The 26,392-nt window shown below is 35.8% G+C and overlaps 1 long non-coding RNA gene across 1 annotated transcript; it reads left to right on the forward strand.

Annotated features, from left to right (window-relative positions):
• Positions 1-20,804: 20,804 nt before the first annotated feature.
• On the forward strand, positions 20,805-25,985 carry LOC136844461 (uncharacterized). The gene is made up of 3 exons (XR_010854888.1): positions 20,805-20,988; positions 25,031-25,271; positions 25,850-25,985. It is a non-coding gene; the product is annotated as an uncharacterized lncRNA (long non-coding RNA).
• The last annotated feature ends 407 nt before the right edge of the window (positions 25,986-26,392 follow it).

Genomic DNA, 26,392 nt, shown 5'->3' on the forward strand with positions numbered 1-26,392 from the left:
GTAGGCCGATGTCTAACTGCTCGCTAAAACTTAGTCTAACTTCGTCTGATTCAAACTGAATTTTAGCTGCACTAAGAGTATCTTATAAATCGTCTAAATTCTATTTTAAAGGTGAACAATAGCAATGTATAAAATTAACGTTTTCATGTGTTTTCAAAACTATAAATGGCAATAGGAAGGTAATGTTTTAGAAAATATTCACGAAGGATCGTGGTACATTTGCAAGGCTTATGGATATCACCAACACTGAAAAATTAACAGGCTTGAAAGATTTACCATTTTAGCACAAAATAAAATAGATCAGCCAGTCCGTGCTCAATAAATTCTGAACTTCATGATGGGCCTTTTATAAAATATAATTATATTCGTTTTGATATTCAACAGCCCAAAAACAAATTTAGGTTATGCAACAAGATTTGCATTGACTGGCTTACAAGCAGCAATACTTTTACACGACATGAATGTAGGTCTAGTTCTGTATAAACAGCAACAGAAAAAGTAATTTAACTGGACATCAGGCAGCTCTCTCTCTCTCTCTCTCTCTCTCTCTCTCTCTCTCTCTCTCTCTCTCTCTCTCTCTCTCTCTCTCTCTCTCTCTTCGAAACAGTATTTTTCTTCTTCTTCTTTAGACTAGAATCAGGATCTCTTATTCCGCCTCTCCTTTTTCTTAATCCAATCCCTGACATCCGTTTCAATTCCAGATCTCGAAACTGGTTTATTCTAAAGCGATTTACACCCTCTCTCTCTCTCTCTCTCTCTCTCTCTCTCTCTCTCTCTCTCTCTCTCTCTCTCTCTCTCTTTGTTTGTTATAAGTTAAAGGGACGGTAAGCTATTTCCTTTTCCAAGAGCAATTGGATCATTATGTTGTTCTAATAATTATTTCAGAGCAGAAAACAGAGGAAAGGGATTTATATTTTAAACCTATTTGTCATTTTATCAGAATTTCAGCGATTTTCTTAAAATTTTTAAGTAACATTCTTATCATATATATATATATATATATATATATATATATATATATATATATATATATATATATATATATATATATATATATATATATATATATATATATATATATATATATATATATATATATATATATATATATATTATATATTTATTTATATATATATATGTACATGTATATATGTATATTTACTAACTTTATCACATACACACGATTGTTCTGTGCATTAGTAGAATTACTAAAAGGACCTCATTCAACTGCACGGATACTTGATAATGTGGGCTGTTTGTCCAAGAAAGCTTGTAACTTTCTCTGAATAAATACTCCATTAGATACCATGCAGTTTGAATGAGGTCCTTTTAGTAATATGTATATAATATATATATATATATATATATATATATATATATATATATATATATATATATATATATATATATATATATAAATATATAAATATATATATATATATATATATATATATATATATATATATATACACACACACACTCACAATCAGAGATAGTCAGCATAAAGTTGTACAAAGAGAGAGTCTCAATTTGAGGCAACAGAACGAGGAAATTCGGAACGCAAAATGAAAAGACGACAGCTTACAGTATATTCCTGCCATAACCTTTCGATACGAATTCAAGAGATAGACCTCGAAAATTTTCATTTGCAATCTCGGGAAAGGACAGAGAATTCTGACTCGACCGAAATGTCAAAGTTGTCATGATGTCTCGTCTTAATAAATGTCATGTTCAGCCCTTAGACGTCCCCTCTGTGTTTTGAAGAGGACTTTTCATTTCTCCAGATAAAATCTAATACATTTTTTTATATTTTTTAAGAATATTATATCAATTCTTCACATTCTTAGGGTTTTTTTTTTATCTCTGAGAACTTTTTCTCTGATTTCTTGAAGAATGTTATTTTATTCTTCTCATTTTTCTTAGTTTGTGTGATACCTTATCTTTCCGTATGTCTGATCTAGTTTTCCCATCTTCAAATACCAATTAAGAAAAGACCATCGATCACAGTTCTTTGCGAAAGGTAAATTTCTATGAATCTCTATGTACAAAGAAGAAGAAGAAGAAGAAGAAGAAGAAGAAGAAGAAGAAGAAGAAAGGGGAAGAAGAAGAAGAAGAAGAAGAAGGAAGGGGAAGAAGAAGAAGAAGAAGAAGAAGAAGAAGAAGAAGAGGAGGAGGAGGAGGAGGAGGAAGAAGAATCAGAAGAAGAAGAAAGAGGAAGAAGAAGAAGTATAAGAAGAAAAAGAAGAACCTCAGTGCATAGCTCTCAGTATCTTCTTACCTCCGTGGAGAAGTCCTTCTCATTCCTTCCTGTTCTTCTTCTTTAAGAATTGGCAAGTATCGGGAAGAGCTGACCATTGGTGGGCCTGCCTCCGCTCTCTAGCTCTCCTAAAAGCTTCCTGTGAATCCCCGGGAGTTTTAAGGCACACTTCTTCCTGGTTCCTGCTTCTGGTCCTTTTTCGGTTCTTGTTTTGTCCGTCTTAGCATTTCCGGTCCTCTTTCGTTTCCTGTAAAAGAAAACTATTGTGCCGGATTTGTCTGTCCGTCCGCACTTTTTCTGACCGCCCCCAGATCCTAAAAACTACGGAGGCTACAGGGCTGAAATTTGGTATGTAGATCATCCTCCCTCCAGTCATCAAACATACCAAATTGCAGCCCTCTGGCCTCAGTAGTTTTTATTTTATTTAAGGTTAAAGTGGCAACTTCATAAGACAGGCCACCACCAGGCCGTGGTTAAAGTTTCATGGGCCGCGGCTCATACAACATTATACCGAGACCACCGAAAGACAGATCTGTCTTCGGTGGCCTGGATTATACGTTGTAGCGGCTGTACAGAAAACTCCATCGCGCCCAAGAAACTTTGGCGCATTTTTTACTTATTTGCTTTAAACACAAAAGCTTCTATGTTTTCCTTCTACTCGTGATGGTTTGGGAGACCTGACTGCTTGCTCGTAGCCCGTAAAAATCGTAATAGTTGGTCCGGTAGATATATTGGTTTAACGTGTACAGACTTAGAAGAAGAAGAAGAAGAAGAAGAAGAAGAAGAAGAAGAAGAAGAAGAAGAAGAAGAAGAAGAAGAAGGATAAAGGAGAGAATGAGAAACATTACCACAATCTTGACTCTGCATAAATATATTGGTTCAAAGTGTATAGGCTTAGAAGAAGAAGAAGAAGAAGAAGAAGAAGAAGAAGAAGAAGAAGAAGAAGAAGGAAAGAAGAAAAGGGGAGGGGAGGAGGAAAGGAATGAGAAGGTGGAGGTAGCATCACCATATACATTTTAAACTCTGCGTGTATTTACGAAATGACGAAAGTCTTCGCAAAGAACTTTTTATCTTATTTTTATCTTATTTAAGTATGTATGTCTGCATGTGTACTAAAATGAAAGTAAACTGACAGATTAGCAGGGTTAACGGAAATGGGAAATTGGGTCTTGTGATTATCCGTAATGAGATAAAAAGTTCTCTGCGAAGATTGCGGTAATGTACCTCAGTCTCTTCTTCTTCTTCTTCTTCTTCTTCTTCTTCTTCTTCTTCTTCTTCTTCTTCTTTCCCACGATTACAACAAATAAACAAGATGGTACCGGAACCCACTTTCTTACATAAGGAACGATCTTAATAATTGCTTGGATGAGAGAGGAATGTCAAAGATTTTTCTCTCATACTGATAGACTGCTCATTCATAACTTCATGGTATATATCTGCTCCTTAATATTTCCGTTATAATATTCTTTTGGTATATATTATGTGTGTAGTGTGTGCGTGTGTGTGTAAACACAGAACATGACTCTTCAAAAAGTCATGACAAGGAATATGGAAAGAAATTGTGTTCCACCTTCTAAAAACTCTCTCTCTCTCTCTCTCTCTCTCTCTCTCTCTCTCTCTCTCTCTCTCTCTCTCTCTCTCTCTCTCTCAGGTATGTTTTCATATATATAAAATGAAAATAAATCATGATACATTCTCTCTCTCTCTCTCTCTCTCTCTCTCTCTCTCTCTCTCTCTCTCTCTCTCTCTCTCTCTCTCTCTTTCTCATCTATAACTGGTTTTCACTCTCTCTCTCTCTCTCTCTCTCTCTCTCTCTCTCTCTCTCTCTCTCTCTCTCTCTCTCTCTCATTTATGTTTTCTGTGCTATGAACTGAAAGCACATGCAATACTCTCTCTCTCTCTCCTCTCTCTCTCTCTCTCTCTCTCTCTCTCTCTCTCTCTCTCTCTCTCTCTCTCTTTATTTTCCTGACATCTCCTATGACACATCACCTAAAAGCACCTCTAAAGAGAAAGCATTGCAGAAGAGAGAACTCTCTCTACAGAGAGAGCGATATTGAACTTTTCCATCGACTTTCAATTTGGACCTTAAAAGTGGCCCACCAAAGGACCCACAGGGTATACTCATAGTCATCCGTCCTTGTGCAATTGCAGACCCGTGTTCTGCTTTGCAAAAATGGACGAGAGAAGGTGAAAATGTTCTTCTCGGAACTATTTCGGATAATGGAAACCCGATACATGTATTCTTGGATGTTAAGACTTTGGGGTATATGCCTGTTCTAGAAGGCTTTTTCTTTTTTCTTTTTTTCTTGTAACGGGGTGTGTTGGGGAGAGGGAGTGGGGAGAGAATGAAGAATGAAGAAGTAGTGTTTTTTTTATGGCAAGCAGCAGGTATCTAGAACTTACATTTTCATATTTTAATCTTTTCCTTGTCATTTCTGAAGTCTGTTTTATGTCCCACTCGTTTTAAAAAGTTTATTGGTCTAACCCACCACGCTGAAATCCTTATCAGCATATTTATTTACCTATGAATCAAGCATTGCACCTGTGCTTCCGAGAAACTATCACTAAACCAAAAACCTAAACTCAAAAATGTTTCGCAACATCCGTAAAACGAGAAACATGACCAAAATGAGAAAGGTAAGCCTCTCTCTCTCTCTCTCTCTCTCTCTCTCTCTCTCTCTCTCTCTCTCTCTCTCTCTCTCTCTCTCTCTCTCTCTGTAACGTAGCAAGAGCACTCTTCGACCTTTTGCCCGGCTCATTTCTCTCATTATCCTCAGATATAGGCTCTTCAGCCTCTCTCTCTTTTATAGGAAACCTATATCGGACGAAACATTCCAATTAGACCGCGAAGAGACGGGATGGGTAGATGATCCTTATTCCACCCTCTCTAATCCACTCGCCACACGTACTCAGTTTTCCCCCTTTTTCCATGTTTTTTTTTCTTTTGGAGGGGGGCGTTGGGGAGAGTGATATCCTCAGTTATCATTTTTTAACGAAAAACGCGGTTGGAACGGAGGGGCTCCAATCGATAGCATTCTTTAACCTGCCATTCTGAAGCCATTGAGACCAATACCAAAACCCGCTCTGTCATATCCACCTCAGAAATGAGAAACATTATCAACTTCCTGTTGGTTGCCTGAACAGCGATGTAGCTGTCGTTTACATTCCCTTACAAGACGCCTGAAGTATCCCTGATATCGTTTACGATGTTGAATCCGCTTTGAGCAGAGAAAACTGGTCTCCTTGTGTCGTGTAAAAGCTATAGGTACACCACCCCAACACACAATAAAGTAAGTTTACTCTTGTATATGCTTAGTCAGTAAAGATGAATTACTTGTTTTATGTTATTACCAGAAATGACATTTCCTCCGCTACGGCTTATCGTATACATATTCATCTCCATGTTGTATTTAATAATTTATCTAATTTTACCAGTGAGTTACTTTTATTCATTCATGTAATTTTTCCCTCTTTTTTCATCACAAATTTTTTAGCAACTCAGCGGAATCTTTTCTAACTTTTCTTTATCGTAATAATAATAATAATAATAATAATAATAATAATAATAATAATAATAATAATAATAATATTATTATTATTATTATTATTATTATTAATATTATTATTATTATTATTATTATAAAAACTTGTTACTTCCCAAGATAATAATAATAATAATAATAATAATAATAATAATAATAATAGTAATAATAATAATAATAATAATAATAATGATCCATACCTTTCCTTCTACAAAAAGATATCCTGTTGGGCTTGGTAAAAATTCCGGCCGAACAGGAGTCCTTACGGAAGGATGTTTCCCTTTAGGATACGCCTCCTTTGTCCTTTTTCAGATATTGGGAACAAGGAAGATCCTTCCCTTCCTCCATATAGCTGCTACTACTACTGCTACTGCCTGTATATCTCATGCTTCACCTTTATTTCCAATAATAACAAAGATATAGTCGGTATGAGTCTCTCTCTCTCTCTCTCTCTCTCTCTCTCTCTCTCTCTCTCTCTCTCCAAACTAGTGCCACCACTAATAGTTTTATCATCCCTGCAACTGCTACTGCATAATAATAATAGTAATCTCTCTCTCTCTCTCTCTCTCTCTCTCTCTCTCTCTCTCTCTCTCTCTCTCTCTCTCTCTCTCTCTCTCTCTAAATTAATGCCACCATTAATAGTTTTATCATCCCTACAACTGCTTCTACTACATAATGATAATAATAATAATCTCTCTCTCTCTCTCTCTCTCTCTCTCTCTCTCTCTCTCTCCAAGCTAATGCCACCACTAATACAGTAGTTTTATCATCCCTATAACTGGTGTTACTACTGCACATAATAATAATAATAATTCTCTCTCTCTCTCTCTCTCTCTCTCTCTCTCTCTCTCTCTCTCTCTCTCTCTCTCTCTCTCTCTCTCAAATTAATACCACCACTAATAGTTTTATCATCCCTACAGCTGCTGCTGCTACATAATTAATAATAATAATAATAATAATCTCTCTCTCTCTCTCTCTCTCTCTCTCTCTCTCTCTCTCTCTCTCTCTCTCTCTCTCTCTCTCTCTCTCTCTCCAAACTATTACCACCACTAGTAGTTTTATCATCCCTATAACTGGTGTTACTACTGCACATAATAATAATAATAATAGTAATAATAATAATCTCTCTCTCTCTCTCTCTCTCTCTCTCTCTCTCTCTCTCTCTCTCTCTCTCTCTCTCTCTCTCTCTCCTACGACTGCACTTTTTCTCATATTCCCAATAGAAGGCTCAGTCTTTCAAGACGAATACTCTCATCTATTACCATCTAGCGCTCACTGCAGACACCCACAATTTCTCAGACCGTTTTGTGTGTGTGTGTGTGTGTGTGTGTGTGTGTATGTGACTTCGATACAAGAAAATGAAACGGGAGGGTATGCCCCTCTCCTTTCTTCTTGCAGTGCTGTTCGTTATCTCTCTTATTCAGCCTTGATTCTAATCTGTTCTATTCTATGATCCCGTTCTCTCCTCCACTTACTGAATTGGGCTTCTGCAATCGTCATTCCTCGTAGCCAGTGGTTTGTGGAAGGGTATTTCAAGACACATAAATCAAGTGAAAGTCATCAACACATCTTTTTTTAGATATATCTTGGCATAAGATCAGAGCGCCCTTTATACTGCTAAGTTGGGCTTCTATGGTTTGTATATGAAATTAAGAAATAAGTGCTTCCAGGGAATATAAAAAGGTGAATTTATATACTAGGAAATATTTATTACAAGTCATCAGTTCACGAGATTTTTCTAAGATAGAGACCAATCCCAGGTCAAAATTCAATAACAGAATTCCTAAAAGAACGACAGTTTTCCCCATGTACAAAGACGCATTCAGGTATAAAAAGCAAGAAATAAAACATTCGTCTGTTTTAAGAAAAACCTCGAGCCCAAAGCTAAATTGAATCTTCACAAGAAAAAATAAAAGGGTAAAAAAAACCTGAAGAACGAATTGCACACACACTTCCGCCTTAAAGAGAGTATCCCGTTTTGTTTCAGTCACGTTAGTAACGTGTTTGCCCTGAAATCCTTTGAAAAAAAAAATATCTGCCCTCTGTTCTCACATTCTTTTTGTTATTTTTCTCGCTTTTCGGTGTCTCGTATCTTTTGTTTTCTTTATTATTCTCATGTTTTTTTCTTTCTTTCCGTTTTCCGATTTTAAGAGGCGTCGGTTTGCCATGTAGCGCATGCGCAAGATCTACTAATTTCATGAGGTGGAATATTGGGTAATTATAATTCAACTGTGTACTTCTTACCATAAAAGTGAGAATAAGTTTTTTCATAGTTCGTTATAGGCTCTTTACATGACTGTATAAATAAGTAGACTCAATACAGTACTTTTTTTTGGGTACGAGAGAAACATTTCTTAAGGGAATAACAAAAATAAACCGGATTTTTCTAAGTAAGCGTACGCTACGTCCACGATAAATCTGACTTTTCTACGTAATTCATATCATATAGACGATATATAACAACCGAACTGATTATCTTTCCTCTGTCATACAAATATAATGTTCATAATTATGATCACCACACTTTCACAATTCATAACTCCATTCTGACTTTGCCATGAGAATTTTAAAAACTCGTGAGCTCATGCTGGACTCAAGCTCACCTAGAAGATGAATAAACATAGCTTTAAGACTCCCTTGGAAAAATTGATAAATAAACAAATAATAAATAAAATAAAATACATGAAACCTCAACAACATATGACAGACAGTTCGGTTAAAAAGGCTGTGCGTTTTAATCAGCCTGCCAGCCAACAGGTAAGCATAAATCACAGGTGAGCAAAATAGTTTAGTGTTGCTGTGGTTGGCAGTTCAATTTCCTAAATAGGATGTTATGACCATCAGAATAAGAATAATCTTATTTCCATGTTTTCCTTAGTGTTACACTTGGGCTATATCGAAATTTCTGTCTCTTCCCTTCTTCTTCTTCTTCTTCTTCTTCTTCTTCTTCTTCTTCTTCTTCTTCTTCTTCTTCTTCTTCTTCTTCTTCTTCTTTCAAGATTTCATCAGGTCGCTTTGCAAGGGAAAATTCAAATTCCCAACAATGCTGGAAAGTGTTTTCAAAACTTAAGGGCTTTGTCCTTTTAATCTTACCAGATAACCCTGCAAGATTGGATTCTGGTCTTCAGAATATGTAGGGATCACTGAGAACATTTTTCCCATTACTGGAAGTAACACACAAAGAGAGAGAGAGAGAGAGAGAGAGAGAGAGAGAGAGAGAGAGAGATGACAAACATCATCCTGTAGGATTTTTGTCCGTCTATTCCCTTGAAAGCAGCTGTTATTTGTTTATTGTGTTTTCCTTTCTTAAGCTTTATCATTATCCATTTTCCCTTTTTCATTTCCCTTTTTCCATTGTTCATTTCCAGATTCCTTACCTGTTTTCCCCTGTTTTTTTCTCCTTTCTCCATTGTTCATCATCCTCTCTCTCTCTCTCTCTCTCTCTCTCTCTCTCTCTCTCTCTCTCTCTCTCTCTCTCTCTCTCTCTCTCTCTCTCTCTCTTCAAGATCAGATCAGTTATATCTTACTTCACAAAGCTATCTGTGTTCTCCTGCATCATTACAATAGTTGAAAAACCTCTCTCTCTCTCTCTCTCTCTCTCTCTCTCTCTCTCTCTCTCTCTCTCTCTCTCTCTCTCTCCAAAGAAGTTTCCACCTCCCAGAAACCCTGATTTTATTGGCTGACTAAGACCATAATATTTCCCCGCCTTCCTTAACTCCTTTTTCTTCTTCTTCTTCTTCTTCTTCTTCTTCTTCTTCTTCTTCTTCTTCTTCTTCTTCTTCTTCTTTAAGAGCAGCAACAAGTTACTGAAGGTGACCTTTGGGCCTCACATTAAAAAGCTTCTTGCACCATTACTCAGGATACGCGTCGCTCTCTCTTTTATTAGACTTCCTGGTCTGCTTCTCTTCTCCTCCTCTTGCTTTTGGAGGGACGTTTTCCCTTCCCTTTAAGGGTAAACGTTTTTCAATTCAGTTTTGGAGGGACTTTTTTCCCTTCCACTTCAAGGAAAACGTTCTTCAGTCCAGTTTTGGAGGGATTTTTTTTTTCTTCCACTTTAGGATAAACGTTTTTCATTTCAGTTTTGGAGGGACGTTTTTCCCTTCCATTTTAGGGTAAACTTTTTTCATTTCAGTTCTGGAGGGACTTTTTTCCTTCCATTTTAGGGAAAACGTTCCTCAGTTCTGTTTTGGAGGGACTTTTTTTTCTTCCATTTAAGAGTAAACGTTTTTCATTTAAGCTTTGGAGGGAGGTTTTCCCTTCCATTTTGGGGTAAGCGTTTTCAGTTCAATTCTGGAGGGACTTTTTTTCCTTCCATTTTAGGGAAAACGTTCCTCAGTTCTGTTTTGGAGGAACGTTTTCTCTTCCATTTTAGGGAGAAAGTTTTTCGGTTCAGTTTTGGAGGGACGTTTTCCCTTCCAATTTTGGGTAAACGTTTTTCAGTTCAATTTTGGAGGGATGTTTCTTCATTCCATTTTTGGGTAACCGTTTTTTAGTTCAGTTTTGGAGAAACTTTTTCCTTTACTATTTTTGAGAATGCTTTCTTATTTCCTTTTTTTCCAGTTTTGGAGAAACTTTTCCTGTACTTTTTTCTGCAAGCTTTCTTACTTTCTTTTTTTTTTACTTTTTCTTTAAGATCTGTTCGTTTGCCTGTGTCTCTATACTCGTGCTTGTAAAGAAACATTCAGCTTTTATTTTTTTATTAAGGGAGGTACGACGCAAATGTCCTTGCTTTCTTTTTAGGAATTCCATCTTCCTTTCTTTCTCTGAGAAACGATTTTCCTTTCTTTTCTAAATACACTTTTTTCATCTTTGGACAAATGTTCCTCTTTTATTTTTTGGATAGAACTTCTATCTTTTTTAAGCATAAACCATTTTCCCTTGTATTTTTACAATAAGCTTAGAATAAACATTTTCCCTTTATTTCTGTTTTTGGACAAAACATTCTTTCTTTCTTAAATAAACGATCCTCCTTTTTTTTATTTGTCCATTACCTTTCTTCCCTTCGTGTTTGAATGAACGTTCGTCGTTTTCTTTCTGGATTTTCTCTTGGTCAAACATTATTTCCGGGTTTCTTTTGCTCTTGTATAAATAGGCCATCTTTCTTTCTTTTGTCTATAGGAACGTTCCTAATTTGATATTTTGGTAAGCATTCTTATTTTTCATTTTTAGATAAATACTCATCCTTTATTTCTTTGGGCAAAGGTCTTCCTTTGCTTTTGGATAAATCATGCCCTCTCTCTCTCTCTCTCTCTCTCTCTCTCTCTCTCTCTCTCTCTCTCTCTCTCTCTCTCTCTCTCTATAAGATCAAGTCAGATGTGTCTTACTTCACAAAGCTATCTGTGTTCTGCTGCATCATTCTCTCTCTCTCTCTCTCTCTCTCTCTCTCTCTCTCTCTCTCTCTCTCTCTCTCTCATTCTTAAAACTAATTTTAGTCTTCCTTTCTTTCCTTCCTTCCCAGGAGACCTTCTTCCTCTCCTCTGTGATTCTTGAGACGTGTGTACCCTTCGGGAACAATTAGAGGACTCGTGTGACAAAGAGAGAGAGAGAGAGAAGAGAGAGAGAGTACGCTACGTCTTTTTGTTTTTTCTATTATTTCATTTTTATTTTATCATTATTGTTTTAATTCCTGCTGCTCATATTATTGTTAATTCATCGATTGCGAAACAAATCAGTAAGTCATCAAATTATCTTCAAAGATTCGACAGGAGAATGTTTGTGTGGTGTAAAGGAAAAACTGACCTACATAAGAAACAGTTTTATATGTAAAGGTATGATAGATAAACATGTGAATAAGTAGCAGCTAAAAAACGCATGCGCATATGGAACAGGAGCACGTGACTTTTCAAAGTAATTATATATATATATATATATATAGAGAGAGAGAGAGAGAGAGAGAAAGAAGAAGAAAGAAGAAGAAGAGAGAGAAAGAGAAAGAGAAGGAAACTCCGTACGCTGATTAATGTTGAATTTTAAGGCAGCTAGGCTAAACTTCATGGTAATATTTGATAATAAATACCTGATTTTCAATTAATTATAGTTTTTTAATAAATTCTTCAACTTCTCCAGAATTTATTCAACTTAAAAACAATATTATGATATCTTCAGTGCTGTAATATTTGATGTCAAGTGCCTATGCGTATTGAAAACTATTTTTTGCAAAGAACAAAAACTTGACTGACCAATCACTTAGGGTTTTGTAGAAGTACTCAAGATTAATTGTGTCACAACTTGTTTCATGGAACCTAGAATAGTCTACCATATAAATATATTTTCTATGCTGCGTTATTGTGGTACTAATAGAAAACTAACCTTATAATAGGGTAAACTAATCTTGTTTATTCACATAGTTTTCCATCTTCGTCTTACCGTGATTGCTTGTTCTTTTTAGGGCATTAAAATACATTACTAAATAGATTAATCCGTCCTGCACTTTGAATGTTGGACCATTACTTCAAGTAAAGTCTTATAAGTAACCTCTGAATAGCTGATAAATGTCGTATACCCGTTACTGTTCAACAGTAGTTGGTTAAATTTCTCTCGAAATCGCCTTTTATCAAATCGTCGAGATAACTGTAGATTGAGATTATAAGTCATAAAGGTAAAAATTCGTGGTAATTCTAAGCCGTAGTTCCGCGGTGAGCTAGACTGTGGCAATTGACGTTTTCCTGTGTTATTTTACTTGCTTTACAAGAATTTAAAGTAATATTTTGTCAGCCGGCTGTAACTAAACTGTAATTGACCTTTGAAGACTACACGACGGGGTAGATCTAAGCCGGCATTTCGTGGCGGGCTCCCCGCCCCCCTCCATAACTAATACGGCAAAATTGTAACCAGTAAATACCCCTAGGGTACATTAGTTTTTTGGGGCGTTTACTGGTTACAATTTTGCCGTATTAGCTATGGAGGGGGGTGGGGGGTTCGCCGCGAAATGCCGGCTTAGATGTGCCTCATCATTCTTAGTCTTCAGGTCAGTTACGAATTTAATTACAGCCGACTGACAAAATATTACTATGGTCTTGTAAAGCAAGTCTCTTTATAAAAAACGTCAACACTATAGTCTAGCTCACCTGAATTCCAACAAATTACAAAAATGGAGATGAAATGATATCTGACATCGCTGTTTTATTCAATTTCATTTTACATTCAGTTCATTTTAGCTCCGCTGTTTCATTATTCTTGCCAGAGTAATTCATTCCAAAGCTCCTGACATCTGTTTAGAATGCTATTATGTTGTAATTTTCGTTTCACTCACGCCCTTTTCAATGAGTCGGTATAGTATTCTCAAGACGAGAAAGGAAATTAGAGGTGATATTGTTTTTCCTGGGGAAACATAAGTGCGACGTCAGTTTAATATACAACAAAGATTAAATGTTTGTGCAGTTCGTTCAGAGCGAGAGAGAGACAGAGAGAGAGAGAATGAATGTTCAACAATGGATGAACAACCACGGTTTACAGAAATTTAGTTCCGTGAGCAAATAGCTTTTCTTCAAATATTTACAGAGCAACAAAATTAAGTAAATATATAAATAGTATATATTACCCAAAGGAAACGTTCTTTCATGAACACAAATTCGTTCTGGGCGAAAAAGAAAAGTACCCGATATTCTTGCTCTCTTCATTTACCCATTTTCCCCCTGTAAGTTTCACCTCGGTCTCATTTGAGTTTGCATGAACACCAGCCGTTAAACCCTACTCGGAAGGATTTCGATAAAAAAAAAATCATAAGAAAAATTTGGAGATGGGGTGAGGATGTCTATAAACAAAAAAAAGGGGGGCCAGAAAATATGGCTAGCGATGATGGGGAGCAAACTTACGCCACTAATGACTGCACTTTTTTTTCCATTAGGGTCAATTTCTAGGCTTTGACTGCCGGTTGCGTCGTATACTTTGCTCGTCATTAAAAGTTGTTGCTGAGCCTCTGGTGCTGTTCTTTCTATTTTATCTTTAAAGTTCTGATTTTTTTTATCGAACAATGCATTAAATATACTTCTCTTATGGATATTGTGGGGCAAACCTTTAGTTTGTGTTCCTGCTATACACTGATGTAGCAAAGTGCAGTGGGAAATGGGGAGTTTTTCCTCTGGGAAAAGAGAGAGAATTAGTGAACAATATCAACATCAGTATTTAATAGGCTCAAGAAACTAGAAAAAAAATGTAAAATCATTACATATGCTTCATGTGTAAAAAAAAAAATTTTTTTTACCTATAGTGTGACAATGTAAAGTCTAAGGATGCATACTAACCTAGCCTAACCTAACATAACATAGGACTGACTTTGACATTGTTCCCTTAAACTTATTGTTTACTGGCTGTACCCTAAACTAACCTACCCAAATATAACACAGGACTGACTTCTTAAATTATTACCTTGAACTTATTGTTTAATTTAATGTTTGAAAGATGGCCTTCTCAGTTTGAAAAGTATAAGTAAGTCCACTATGTGGTGCCTTTATCCCTAACTAACCAAATACCTACATATTCCTTTGCTTTCATAAACAGCCACTGCCAAAAATTGCAGTCCTCAATACCCTTTCAGTTCTGGACGTATTTTCAGTAATTTTGCAATGAAATTATATCTAGTATATATATATATATATATATATATATATATATATATATATATATATATATATATATATGTTAAAGTCAACATCGTAATCAGTCATTCGTGTATGACTGAAATTTCAGTCATCACGTAATGCATAGGACATTTGATCCCCCAGGAGCTAGTACTAAACACGGCGAAATACATTTGACCCCCAGGGACTGGTACTAAACCAGGCGAAACAGTGTAGGTGACTCACTGTTTCACCGTGTTAAATGTAAGCTCCTAAGAGTATCAATGTCCCTAAGTGCATTACTGCGTGATGACTGAAATTTCAGTCATTCACAGCGTGATATGATACATGTTGACTGTAAATATATATATATATATATATATATATATATATATATATATATATATATATATATATATATACACATATGAAATTTCAAAGGAATATTCGGCTGGTCATTAACAAGCTGCATCATTTTGGATACAATAATTGATCATTCTTGAAAGAAAGTCATTTTCCTCAAACACCACAAGTGAAAAGTAACAAGAACCTTGAAATTTGCCCTAATAACAAAAGATTTATTTGACTAATGAGATTTTGTTGGTGGACCAAAAATATGTACAAAATACCCATCGCATATGCAATATTTGCTTATGTTCCCAAGTAATGAGGTGCATTTAATCTCATTAATTCTCCACTTTATTTACTTTAACAATAACCATGGATGAGCCATTTAACTGCAATTTAATTTCTTCATATTACGATACTCACAAACCCAAATTAATTATTGTGCTTATTCTTTAGCCCTCAGTAAAGATATTTTCATTTCATATTTTCCTTACTTACAATCAAATTGCAAGTGGATGAGAAGCTTGTTTGGGATGTTCTTTAAAATGTGTAAGAGATGCTGATATTTCAGTTAATATAGTATGTGCAATTTTTACATTTGATATAATGGATGCTACTGATCCCATTGGTTAGGAGAGACACTGGAAATTCCTCTGTGGTTTTTATGTGACACAAGTATGACCATTTTTACATTTCATAAGTTAATTTCAGCAAACAGCAGCAAGTATAGTTTTTATTATTTATGTACAACTGAAGCTGCACATGTTAATTCAAGTGATGAAACACAGGCAAGAACTTAAATCATTATTTTATTAACAGTTTATGGTAATTCGTAATGTTAGTGCAGTTTGGTAGCAAGAAAATGGGCTTTTGTGAATCTGCCTTTAGACTTGTTTAATTCCTCCTGAAGTTTGATCTAAGGGTGATTATAACATACAATTAAAATATGTTTCTTTCAAAAGGCTAAGCTAAGCAAAGCAACATTCAAGACAGGATACACAAATTTTGGGGGGGTTAAAATAATCATTGAACAACTTAATATTACTGAGAGAGAAAAAGGCAGCCACAAGAGTTATTTAGAATAATACTTAATTGGCCAAGGACTAGGGCAAGGCCTATAAGCAATAGCCTATGGACTTTTCCATGCAAGGGTATGTGTGATGCATGAACTTCTGGACTTAATCTTCATAGGCTAAAAGTAAGACCGTCCCTCCCGTTTTGCATGGATCTAAAACTGCTTGATAAAGCTGATATCTTCACCAGTCACCACACCCTTGAATAATCCACAGGGGTATATTTGTACGAGCTAAGCATAAAGGAAACTGGGGCTAGGCAACTGCAAGATCAATTAAACCCATATTTGGCTCAATTCATTTCAGTCCTCTGTCCCACAATTACATTGAAATATATTACCCTTAAACCTAGTGTGTATAAATAATTAACGTTATGGCCCAGATATAATGAAATACTCTATAGACTGTGTGAAATTTAAGGGAAATATGAAACATCTGATTGCGAAATTGTCCACCCGAGAAATGTAAACACACAGATGATCTCGCAGTCCAATGAAAAATAACCCAAGGTTATGTTTTACTTAGCTGAACGATTTGTTACCAGATCATATATTGCTCTTGGTATCCAGTGTTGTCAAGTCTCTGATCTGAGAGCGAAGTCAGTGTCGTCTCATTCTTGCTAATCTTTTGGGGTAAAGCTAGTAAGAACCATTAGCCAAAAGTCGTAAAAATAGCCAATTGAGTCGAAACAAGGAAAGTGCTCGCTTTAAGAGGATGGTGGGATCGGTGTTTACGAGGGAAAAAGGAAATAATCTTCATTGGTTTGTGACATTCGTGTGTGTTCCTGCCATTGTGTCTATTGCTCATTTGTACTGGACCCTACCACTGAAGAAAATATCAGTTTTGAATGCAAGTTAGGCTTTGAAGTAAGGCATTTTTACCATGTCTATAATACAACATGAAGAACTTGCCCTACAGTTATTTTGATTTGATCTGAGTGCACTCAGTATCTGAAAAAAAATTTTTACTGTTTAAAGTATGAATTACATTTACAAACAAGCAGGCAAATGTGGGATATTTTTATTTTTCAGCAATTTTATACAGTGATTTTGAAATTGTCATTTTAATTAAAAAATTTCCGTTGTAAGCCCGATGAAAAAAAATTTTCACATGAAATAGGCAGTGCATTATAGTTATGGACAAAAGGCTACGATTTTTTAAGCTATCCCAAACATTCCGCTAGCTCCTGTAATGTAAATACAAGACTTAATTGGCTCCCACTTAGGTGCCTTGTGAACCCTCTGGTGATCTGTAAATAAATTTTCATTTGAAGCTTAGCCTTGCTGCCTCATCAGAATCCCACAATAATCAGTATATTGAGTCTCTCTCTCTCTCTCTCTCTCTCTCTCTCTCTCTATATATATATATATATATATATATATATATATATATATATATATATATATATATATATATATATATATATATATATATGTGTGTGTGTATGTGTGTGTATGTGCATGTGTTTTTTTATTGCTGCTGCTTCTTAGTTCAAACATTATTTAGGAAACCAGTTAACGTTCGACCTTCGATCATCGTCGAGAGCAGAACCCTTTATAATGTACTGTATTTCTTTTAATGAGGCTGACATATCATAAACAGGAATGTAATATCTATAGAAAACTATCATAGTTGTACTGATTTTTTTTAAATGGGCTTCTTACTTCGTTTAATGGGAGAGTAACTTCACCATGGAAACTTTCATCTGACATAATAATAATAATAATAATAATAATAATAATAATAATAATAATAATAATAATAATAATAATAATAATAATAATAATAATAATAATAATAGCAGTCCGCTTTTATCATTTCTCTGGCTCCACTTTTCCCTGAATCTGCTGGTGGGACAGTTTTAGAGGGATTCTTTAATACATATCCCAAAACGTTGTAATTCATCCCCATCTCCAAACACATCCACCCCACACAGTCCCATCAATCCCCATAGTAATCTTACAGTTAACTACCTGATAGCTTTAATTGATCATTGGCAATCCTTGCGATTTACCATTCATAACATTAAAGTGAATTTGAATCAGAACATGGGACTTAGATTTTAATTTGGTAACTTTACATGGAAATAAAAAGATGAGGTGGAGAACATACGAAAGTGATGTGACCAAAATAAAATTACCTGTTATGGCTTATCTGGAATGGTGTTCAGGGAAGATGAATCACAAGAACTTACTTTTGGCCTTTAGCAGTTTAACAGTAATCCATAGATAACCTCAAACATGTCTGGTTCCAAAAGTGATCTTGAATACCATTAGATGAATCTTGATATGTAACTCTAGAAATATCTGTATTGCTATACGAATGTGAAATATGGTGCGACAATGAAACCATATCCAAAAGATTTTGTCAATTTGAAAAATAAAGTTTCAGGAAGAAAAGTAGTGGTTAGGTGGCATGATAGAGTTAGAAAGGATGCCATTTGGGAAATGACTTTAACGAGATAATGATGGAAGGGAGATGAAGATGGTTTGGAAATGGTCTTTGCACAACTTCTTGAACAATAGTATGTGATAGTGTCACTTTGGCTCCTGTGAGCACCAGAAGAGTTGGAAGACCAAGACATATTCGGATGGGATCTATAAGAAGGGAGGCTGGAGATATATGGAGATTTGGATAAGATAAAGCACAGGAAAAACATGAGTGGTGGAAGTTCACAGAGAGCTTATGAGTAAAACTGTTTCGGAGATGATGATGATGAATGTAGGTATTTGGTTAGACAATTCTGCCTTTATAAAGTCTATTACAAGCAATGAGAGCATAGAGATCAAGACAAAACTGAATATTTTCCTGAGGAAATAAGAATTTGACAGCAAAATAAATTTAGTCAAGAAATGCAGTTTCGTAAGGAGACCCAAGATAATATTATGTTGCTTATATGGTTACGTTGCATTCTCTCTCTCTCTCTCTCTCTCTCTCTCTCTCTCTCTCTCTCTCTCTCTCTCTCTCTCTCTCTCTCCGACTGCTTTGCTTTATGCCAAGAACCTTAATACACTTTTCAGTATGTCCTTATTTCAGAGAGGTTTCATGTTCCTCAGTTCAGAGCTATTGTATCCAATTCTCTCTCTCTCTCTCTCTCTCTCTCTCTCTCTCTCTCTCTCTCTCTCTCTCTCTCTCTCTCTCTCTCTCTGTTCTAAAATGGTAATGAGGAACTATTAAATTCATATGGTATTTCGGACGTCTCAAATTTTGAACATTGGCAACGCTGTCACAGACTACTGCAAATCTAGGGTCGGCGGGACTATTTTTGTGTAGCTATCTGTTGATACCGGTTCTTAAGTAAACAGTGTGTCAGCAAGAAAGTTGTGTAAGCCACATGATTCAATAAATTTATCCTTTATCGAAATATCTGCAGGAGCTGGCGAACGGACGAACGCAGCAGTATATCAAACGGCCCTAACATTACCCAAGGTGCGCTTTATTTTGGTCAAATTTCGCTATCTATATATCCGAATTGTAAGGCGTAATATAACTTTCGCTTTTATTTGACAGTAGTGAAATTAAATTATTATTTGTCTTATAAGTTTTATATTATTAATATATTTTTTCATTTAAACTTTTTAAATTGCCATAAAATTAAGTATAATGTTGCATTTTGAAGAATCTCATACATTAACTAAGTCTAAGTTTACTCCAAGGAACGAACAGTTTTGTGTCTCATTCTGCATGCAATCTGTCCGAAATGATTCATAGACAAGTTCGTATTCTTATAACATGCTTATGAATTTTACGAGGTTTTATCATCTATTATTAAATTTTTAAAACTTTATAAACTACTTTTTTGTACATGAAATTCTCTTGAATATCATATTTTTGTATATTTATTGGCCGTAATTAGTCTCAAGTCAAAGGTGTAGACGAATAAATATCATAACCATTGATAAATGACAAATAAATATCTTAAAAATTTCTTAAGAAGTTGTTCAGCCATATTGTTATTCGATGTACTCATTTTCTTTTAATATTCCTTTGAACTGTTATAATAACTTCCACGACGATTTCGCATTATATTTAAGGGCCAAACTGCACAAAGCTGGTGTTCATTGTAAAAAAAAACGGTGTTATGCACATACTCTAAAATTAAAAATATATTACTCTGACAGCGTGATGTGACACAGATTTTGTTTCATAGTGCTCCACGAAACACTGATATATTAAATTAAGCCATCATTCATTAACCAGCGTTTTACTTATTCGGAAAAGAATAAAGTGAACGTGAAACCTTAGATTTCGATTAGGTTTTTCCAGGGGCTGAAAAACAGCGTCGCTCAGAGTTATCAAATAATCGATTAGCTATAAACATTCAATACCGCCAAAATATTTGTACTCAGGATATCAATTGATTCTTGAAATGTACTGTACATTAATAGTAGCTAACTAGTTACGACTTCATAGATATCACTGGAAAATTATATTAAATTTTCCTTGAAACATCGTGGTAAGCAATAATTGCCTTGCTCGAGATGCAATAAAATTATGAAAAAAGTCAATTAGTATTTTAATATAACGAATGGATTTTGCCATGACGAAACCTGTGAATTAGTGTTAATGTAAATGCTTGTTGTAAATGTCAATGAGCACACCAATAATGAGTCATTTCGTGTTATATATGGTACTGAGAAGTAATATTCCTAAATATTTCCTTTACGTCTCAGGTGGCTGTTTTTTTTTTTTTTTTTTTTTTTTTAGTGCTTGGCGCACATGTGCAGAGTCTGAATAATGACCGATGATGTGAAGGACAAAATTCGCTTCCTACGGGTCTCTTTCTCTCTCTAATTTTATAGATCTTATAACTGATATATTTATCAGTTATAAGATCAGTTATATTCATCAGTTTCTTATTTATCAATTTGTGTTCCCGATTCCCACTTCTATTGAAAACTTTCGATAGAAAACTTTCGACAGAAAACGCGTTAGCTCCTTATCCAAATGGAAGGGGTTTTACAAAATCTGACCAATGGGAGAATCTTATACAGAGCTCTTTTCGTCGTTTGTGACGTTTGTCGTGGTGGAGGCTTCTGATTGGCTGAGGACAGTTCTTTGTCGTGTGTAGGACTTCCTTTGTCTAATCTAACCCTCCTCAGTTAGTTTTCGAGAGAGGTAGTGAACAAGGTGTCTGTCCTTCGCAATTTTTTTTTTTCATTTTTTTTTTTTTTTTGTGATTTAAAGCAAGAGTTTTCTCAACGCACCAGGCAAGTACCTGCCTTTTTTTCAGTTGTGCAACCTTAGGTGATCAGATAAATAAGTTTTAGCTTTATATAAGTGATCGTTTAAACCGTGAACCTTGAACTTATGTTCGCCGGTTCTCTGTACTTCCTTTATGGTAACTTGACTTAATAGGGTGATGAAAGTTCATTGAAATATCCCAGCTTCAGATTCAAGACTTTCGAGTTAGGGCGAATTTGTGCCAGGTGGGCTGTTGCCCCGAGCAATCCCATTTTGGGGGTTTTTAGTCAAGTTGGCGAATTAAGGTGAAAATCTGAAAAACTTTACGTTGAAAGGAAGCATTGTATTTTTGTGAAAACTTTTAAAGAGTGGCGTAGTTTTAATAGATTTGCTTTTTTGACGAGGTCAAAGCAGAGACTGCAAGGAAGGTTAAACATTTTGTACAAAGAACCAGACATGCACCCCTAAAACAAGTGGGGATAAGGTAGAGTGATTATAGACTTTGTTTCAAGAGCTTTTTGCCGTGTCAAAACGTAAGTATCCCGTAAATTGTCGGTTCTGAGAACCCTGTGCAGAGGTTAAGGTAAAAGTTCGTTTCCGGTCCGAATTCCAATTCCACATGAGGGCTAGTACTAAACAGTGATTCATTTACACTGTTTCGCCGTGTTTAGTATTATCCCTTGGGTCAAATGTATTTCGCCATGTTTAGTAGTAGCCCCTGGGAGATCAAATGTCCTTAAGTGCATTTCGCAAAATTGGAACTTTGAAAAAATCTTCAATCATTTACATGTAATTTTAGTTTTTACTGTGATAAATATTAGTTGGCAAGTTATGTATAAAGAATATTTATTTTTTTATTTTTATGAAGATTCGAAGGATATAAAAAAATCGAGTAGGGATGTCCGGACCGGAAACGAACATTATCCGAGGCTAGGATAGTGCACTAGAATTTTTAAGGCACGATGGTGCGTTCAAATGTGTGGCCGGTAAAACTGGAAACTGCTTATTAATTGTTGCTTACGAAGGAAGGCCCTGTGCTGGTGTAGCGCAAACGTTATCTTAAAAACGACGGTTAAGTGAGAGGTTAGGTGTTGTTGGGTTGGTTTTTGTCAGTGCTATGGATCGTCAGAGGCGTCGGTTTGTGTTACAATGCAATACTGGCATGTCGTTTTATCATGCAGTATACCTTTAGGGAATTTTCTCTCTAGTGGATGATCATGGAGATGGAACTTATTTTTACTGTATTGTTTGGCTAGGTTTTTGTAATGGCAGGCTATCCGGCGATTACAAGGGCAGGCCTATAATTTTGCATTGCCAACAAGCCTTGATGTCAGTTCACTGCAGCCTAAACGTTTGGGCAAAGGCTAAATTATATCTGAAACTGAGGGAAAGTTGACTAGTTCGGCTTTTGCTTTTTATTTCCTAGGGAGATTATTGGCTAATTTTCGGATGCGATTCTGGAAAGGTGGAATGGTGCATGTACGGTTCTTGGATTACCATAAGACCCTGTTGTACGTTCATGGATATCTTTGGTGTAATCTGCTGTCTTGGGTGCATCCAGTGATAACGAAGTTTTTTATTAAAATCCTGTGTTCGTTTTAATAATAAGATGGTTGTGTATAAAAAAAATCGATAATGTAATTGTAGATCTTAAAATCTAAATACACGATTAACGTGCAGACGTCTCTCTCTCTCTCTCTCTCTCTCTCTCTCTCTCTCTCTCTCTCTCTCTCTCTCTCTCTCTCTCTCTCTCTCTCTCTCTACTGCGTTCGGTTTTGTGATACGACGAAGTAAGGGTCGTTCTCAGTGTTGGGTAACCGCTTGCAATTATAGTAAATATTATTTGGAACGGACTTACTGTAGTTCAAAAGGTACATTTTGAACGTCGCATTAAAAGGACCATGATTATATTCATTTTGTATTCCAGATCCATAACACTCCTGGTGTAAGGAATATCATGACTTGACAATAAACTTGCCCAAATTCCAGAAATACTAGCTTTGGATAGTATCTGTTTACCCTAAACGCAAGTGTTACGTTATGCCGGCAGTAAAAATGGAAATGGAGTTAGTAAAGTTACAGCCTTTTTTATGCAACAGAAGGGCGAGTATTGTTCGTGGCTTTCAGCAAGGTTTTTATTCCATTAGAGGTTCCGCGTATGGCAAACTAGCTTCCAGAAAATACGCTTAAAATTGCATTTCAAACATTTCTAAGATCGCTAGGGTGCCAGATCTATTTATCCTTTCAAATCTCTCAATCAAAGAGGTTAATCCCTTGTTTACGGCTTTCTGAGATTAGTTATTTACTGAACTTTTTTTAAAGAAACAGCGTTGAGTAGATTTTAATTGTTCTAATTTTTTTTTGTTCTTACTGATTTTTTTTTTTTTTTTGCTGTGGTTTCTGGAAATGGTTCTTATATTAATACCACAGTGTGTTAAATACATTAATACACTTAAAATTTGTGTGGGTGGTTCGGCAGGAATAGCTTCTCGAGCCATTTGATTATTGTCCATATTCCATTTTAGCAGTTATTTATTGGTTACGCGACTGTATTTTTGGTAATTCTATATATTAGCTCCGCGCCTGATTTTACCTTTTCAACTGGTTTTTCCTACACTTTTAGGGGTTCTGATACTGGCGGTGCATCTGTTTGTTGTCGGCCAACTGGCGGTGCATCTGTTTGTTGTCGGCCAAATGGAATGTCCCTTCGCCGTGTTTAGTACTGGCCCGGGGGTGGGGTACCCATACGTTAACAGGTTATCGCACTTGCCGGACGGGATATGAACCGTTCGAAACAGACGTACCCGTGCTCTGTCTTGTGAGGATCGCTTATGGAAACCCCTTGTTGGATGGACTTGAGGGGTTAATTATAGGTTAATTACACTCGAGCGCCAAAATTAAGGTAAATTCATAATTAGCAACCAAAAAACTGTAGAAAAAGTTGTTAGAAGGCAGTCGCCGACGCGGAGCTACTATATAGTCCTACCGTATTTTTTTAAGTGTCTGCAGGCTAAATAAACTACTCATCATTTAGGAGAGCTAAGTAATTTACCATTAATTACAGGGCCCATTGTCTCTTGAAAACGAAGTATTTTAATACGTTTCAAACTGTTTACTTGACCTGGGAGTAAAGATGTTGGTGGTGGGGAGATACAACCCGCTTCGGCTACCCCTTAATGGGCTATCCATACTGTCCAGTGACTGGCTGCTTGAGGTGACCTCCGTTGTTAGTTTTTTTTTATAGATCTGGGCATTTAAATGCCCACTTGTCAGCGAAACTGAGGTTGGGCAGCGGCGGCCAAAAATTATGCCACGTCTTTGTTTTTATGAAAATAAATTTGGTTTGTAGTGCAAATAAGCGAAGCCAAATGTTCGATATCTTTAAATGAATAACAATTTTTCTTTAAATTTCGCTTGGCCAGTTGTACCAAGGCAACACTTTCATTCATAACGAGACGTTTGTCAACGCACGAATTCCTTACTAGGTTTGTTTTAGATAATTAGGAAAACCCCACAGAAAAACTCCGCTGGGCCTCGTGTACAGTACCAGCCCCTTGGGGGGGATGAACGTAAAAACATGACTGTAAATTTCGCAAAGTATCTCTGTAAATTTCCCAAATTTTATTTCTAGTGGTACATTACATAAACCCTTGTCTGTATTGTCAGTCACAAAACTATTAATAACCGATATCTCCGGAGCTCTAACGTAATACTAACGATAATTAGAAAATTGTCACACTCATTTCGGTCCAGTAGACCTAATAGTACTATGTTCAGCAAGGTGCGTTAGTTATTAACCCATGTGCTGTAGTTGGTTCTCCAGGCAGCATAAACGTTAATTTACGTTTTGCTAAATTTCCATTCACACTTGGCACTTGGGTCCTAAGTAACTTTTTTGCATTTTCAGGATTCAGCAAATTTTTACCCTGAAACTTCTTGCTAAAGTTTCCTGATTTTTTATAACTGAGCTTATGTTGAGCTTATGTTTTCAAGTTAATAGTTTAGTCTTGCCTATGTCTTTATTCCCAATATGATGCACATTTAATTTTCGAATACAATTTTTTACAGTTAATCAAGAACGAAGGCTCGTGGGTTGCCTAGCCACCATCCATAATGTCCGTGTCACGTCTAAAATACACCAAACTGGTGATTTCCGAAGGTATCAGGATTCCAAAGTGCGAATCGTTCCTTTATGAAGAGTTCTGTGTCCCGAGATCCACACCAACCATCGCTTGCACCTCCAAATTACTGTCTTCCACTTCTACGATTAATATACTGTTTACTGCTGCAGTTTTTCCTTAGCTAGCAGGCAAGTAATGCTGTGATCAATCGCAAGTGGGTATGTTGCAAAAACACCAATTCCAAAAGCACTAGACAAAGTAAATATAAATCTCTACTTTAGCCCGAGTCACATTTTTGCCTAATCTTGGCTTAGAAGGAATTGAGGACACAATCATGTTTTCACTTATGAAATCAAGGATGGGATGCCAAACGTTTATTGTAGAACCCGGTCGTGTAAGTGCGTGTTTCCTGGGCTGTAGTTGAAATAGCTTGTCTTTAATAATCAAGACATTTGCAAGAAATGGGCTTCCACGGGTTGTTTTTCGTGTACATGCATATATTGCTCAGGCCTCCACACAGCCTTAACAGAATTGCCTTAATGTTTTTTTTTATTTACTTTCCAATATAGTACTTACAATCACTCACTGCAAAATTCTGAAGTTTTAGAACACGTTTGAAGTAACGAATATTCCCCAGCACAGCATGAGTTCTGTTACATTAATTACTTGAGCTTGTCAGGTAGATTTTTTAAATATAAGAATAATAAGCTAACATGCGAATATTTAGTAAGTATTTATGGTAACCGTGGCTTTTTATCTTTTACAGATACGATTGAGTGATCGATAACAACGATAAAAGGCACAAGATAAAGACAGTGATAAAAGGCACGTGACAACGAGCATAAGGACTAGATTGACAGAATACTCTGATGAATGTCGTTGTTCCACTGAATATTTTTAAGTAGACAAAAATTTTGATTATACCGTTTGAGTGTTAATCAATATCGGACTGATAAACATTTAAAAATTTAAGTATTTAGAGCTTAAATTTGCAATGGAGTTGATTTCTGTGGAAGTTAAGAATATTAACTAGTAAAATATTGACTTAAGTCATATTTGCAGTTTAGTTGGTATTGCAGTTTAGTTGGTATTGCAGTTTAGTTGGTATTGCAGTTTAGTTGGTATTGCAGTTTAGTTGGTATTGCAGTTTAGTTGTCATTGCAGCTTAGTTGTCATTGTGTTTTCCAAGTATAGGTGGCAGATTTCTGTGGAAGTAAATATTAACTAGTAAAATATTGACTTTTGTCATATTTGCAGATTAGTTGTCATTGTGTTTTCTAAGTATATAGGTGGCAGAACAGTAATCTTA

The sequence above is a fragment of the Macrobrachium rosenbergii genome, chromosome 2 (assembly GCF_040412425.1).
Source record: "Macrobrachium rosenbergii isolate ZJJX-2024 chromosome 2, ASM4041242v1, whole genome shotgun sequence".
NCBI lineage: Eukaryota > Metazoa > Arthropoda > Malacostraca > Decapoda > Palaemonidae > Macrobrachium > Macrobrachium rosenbergii.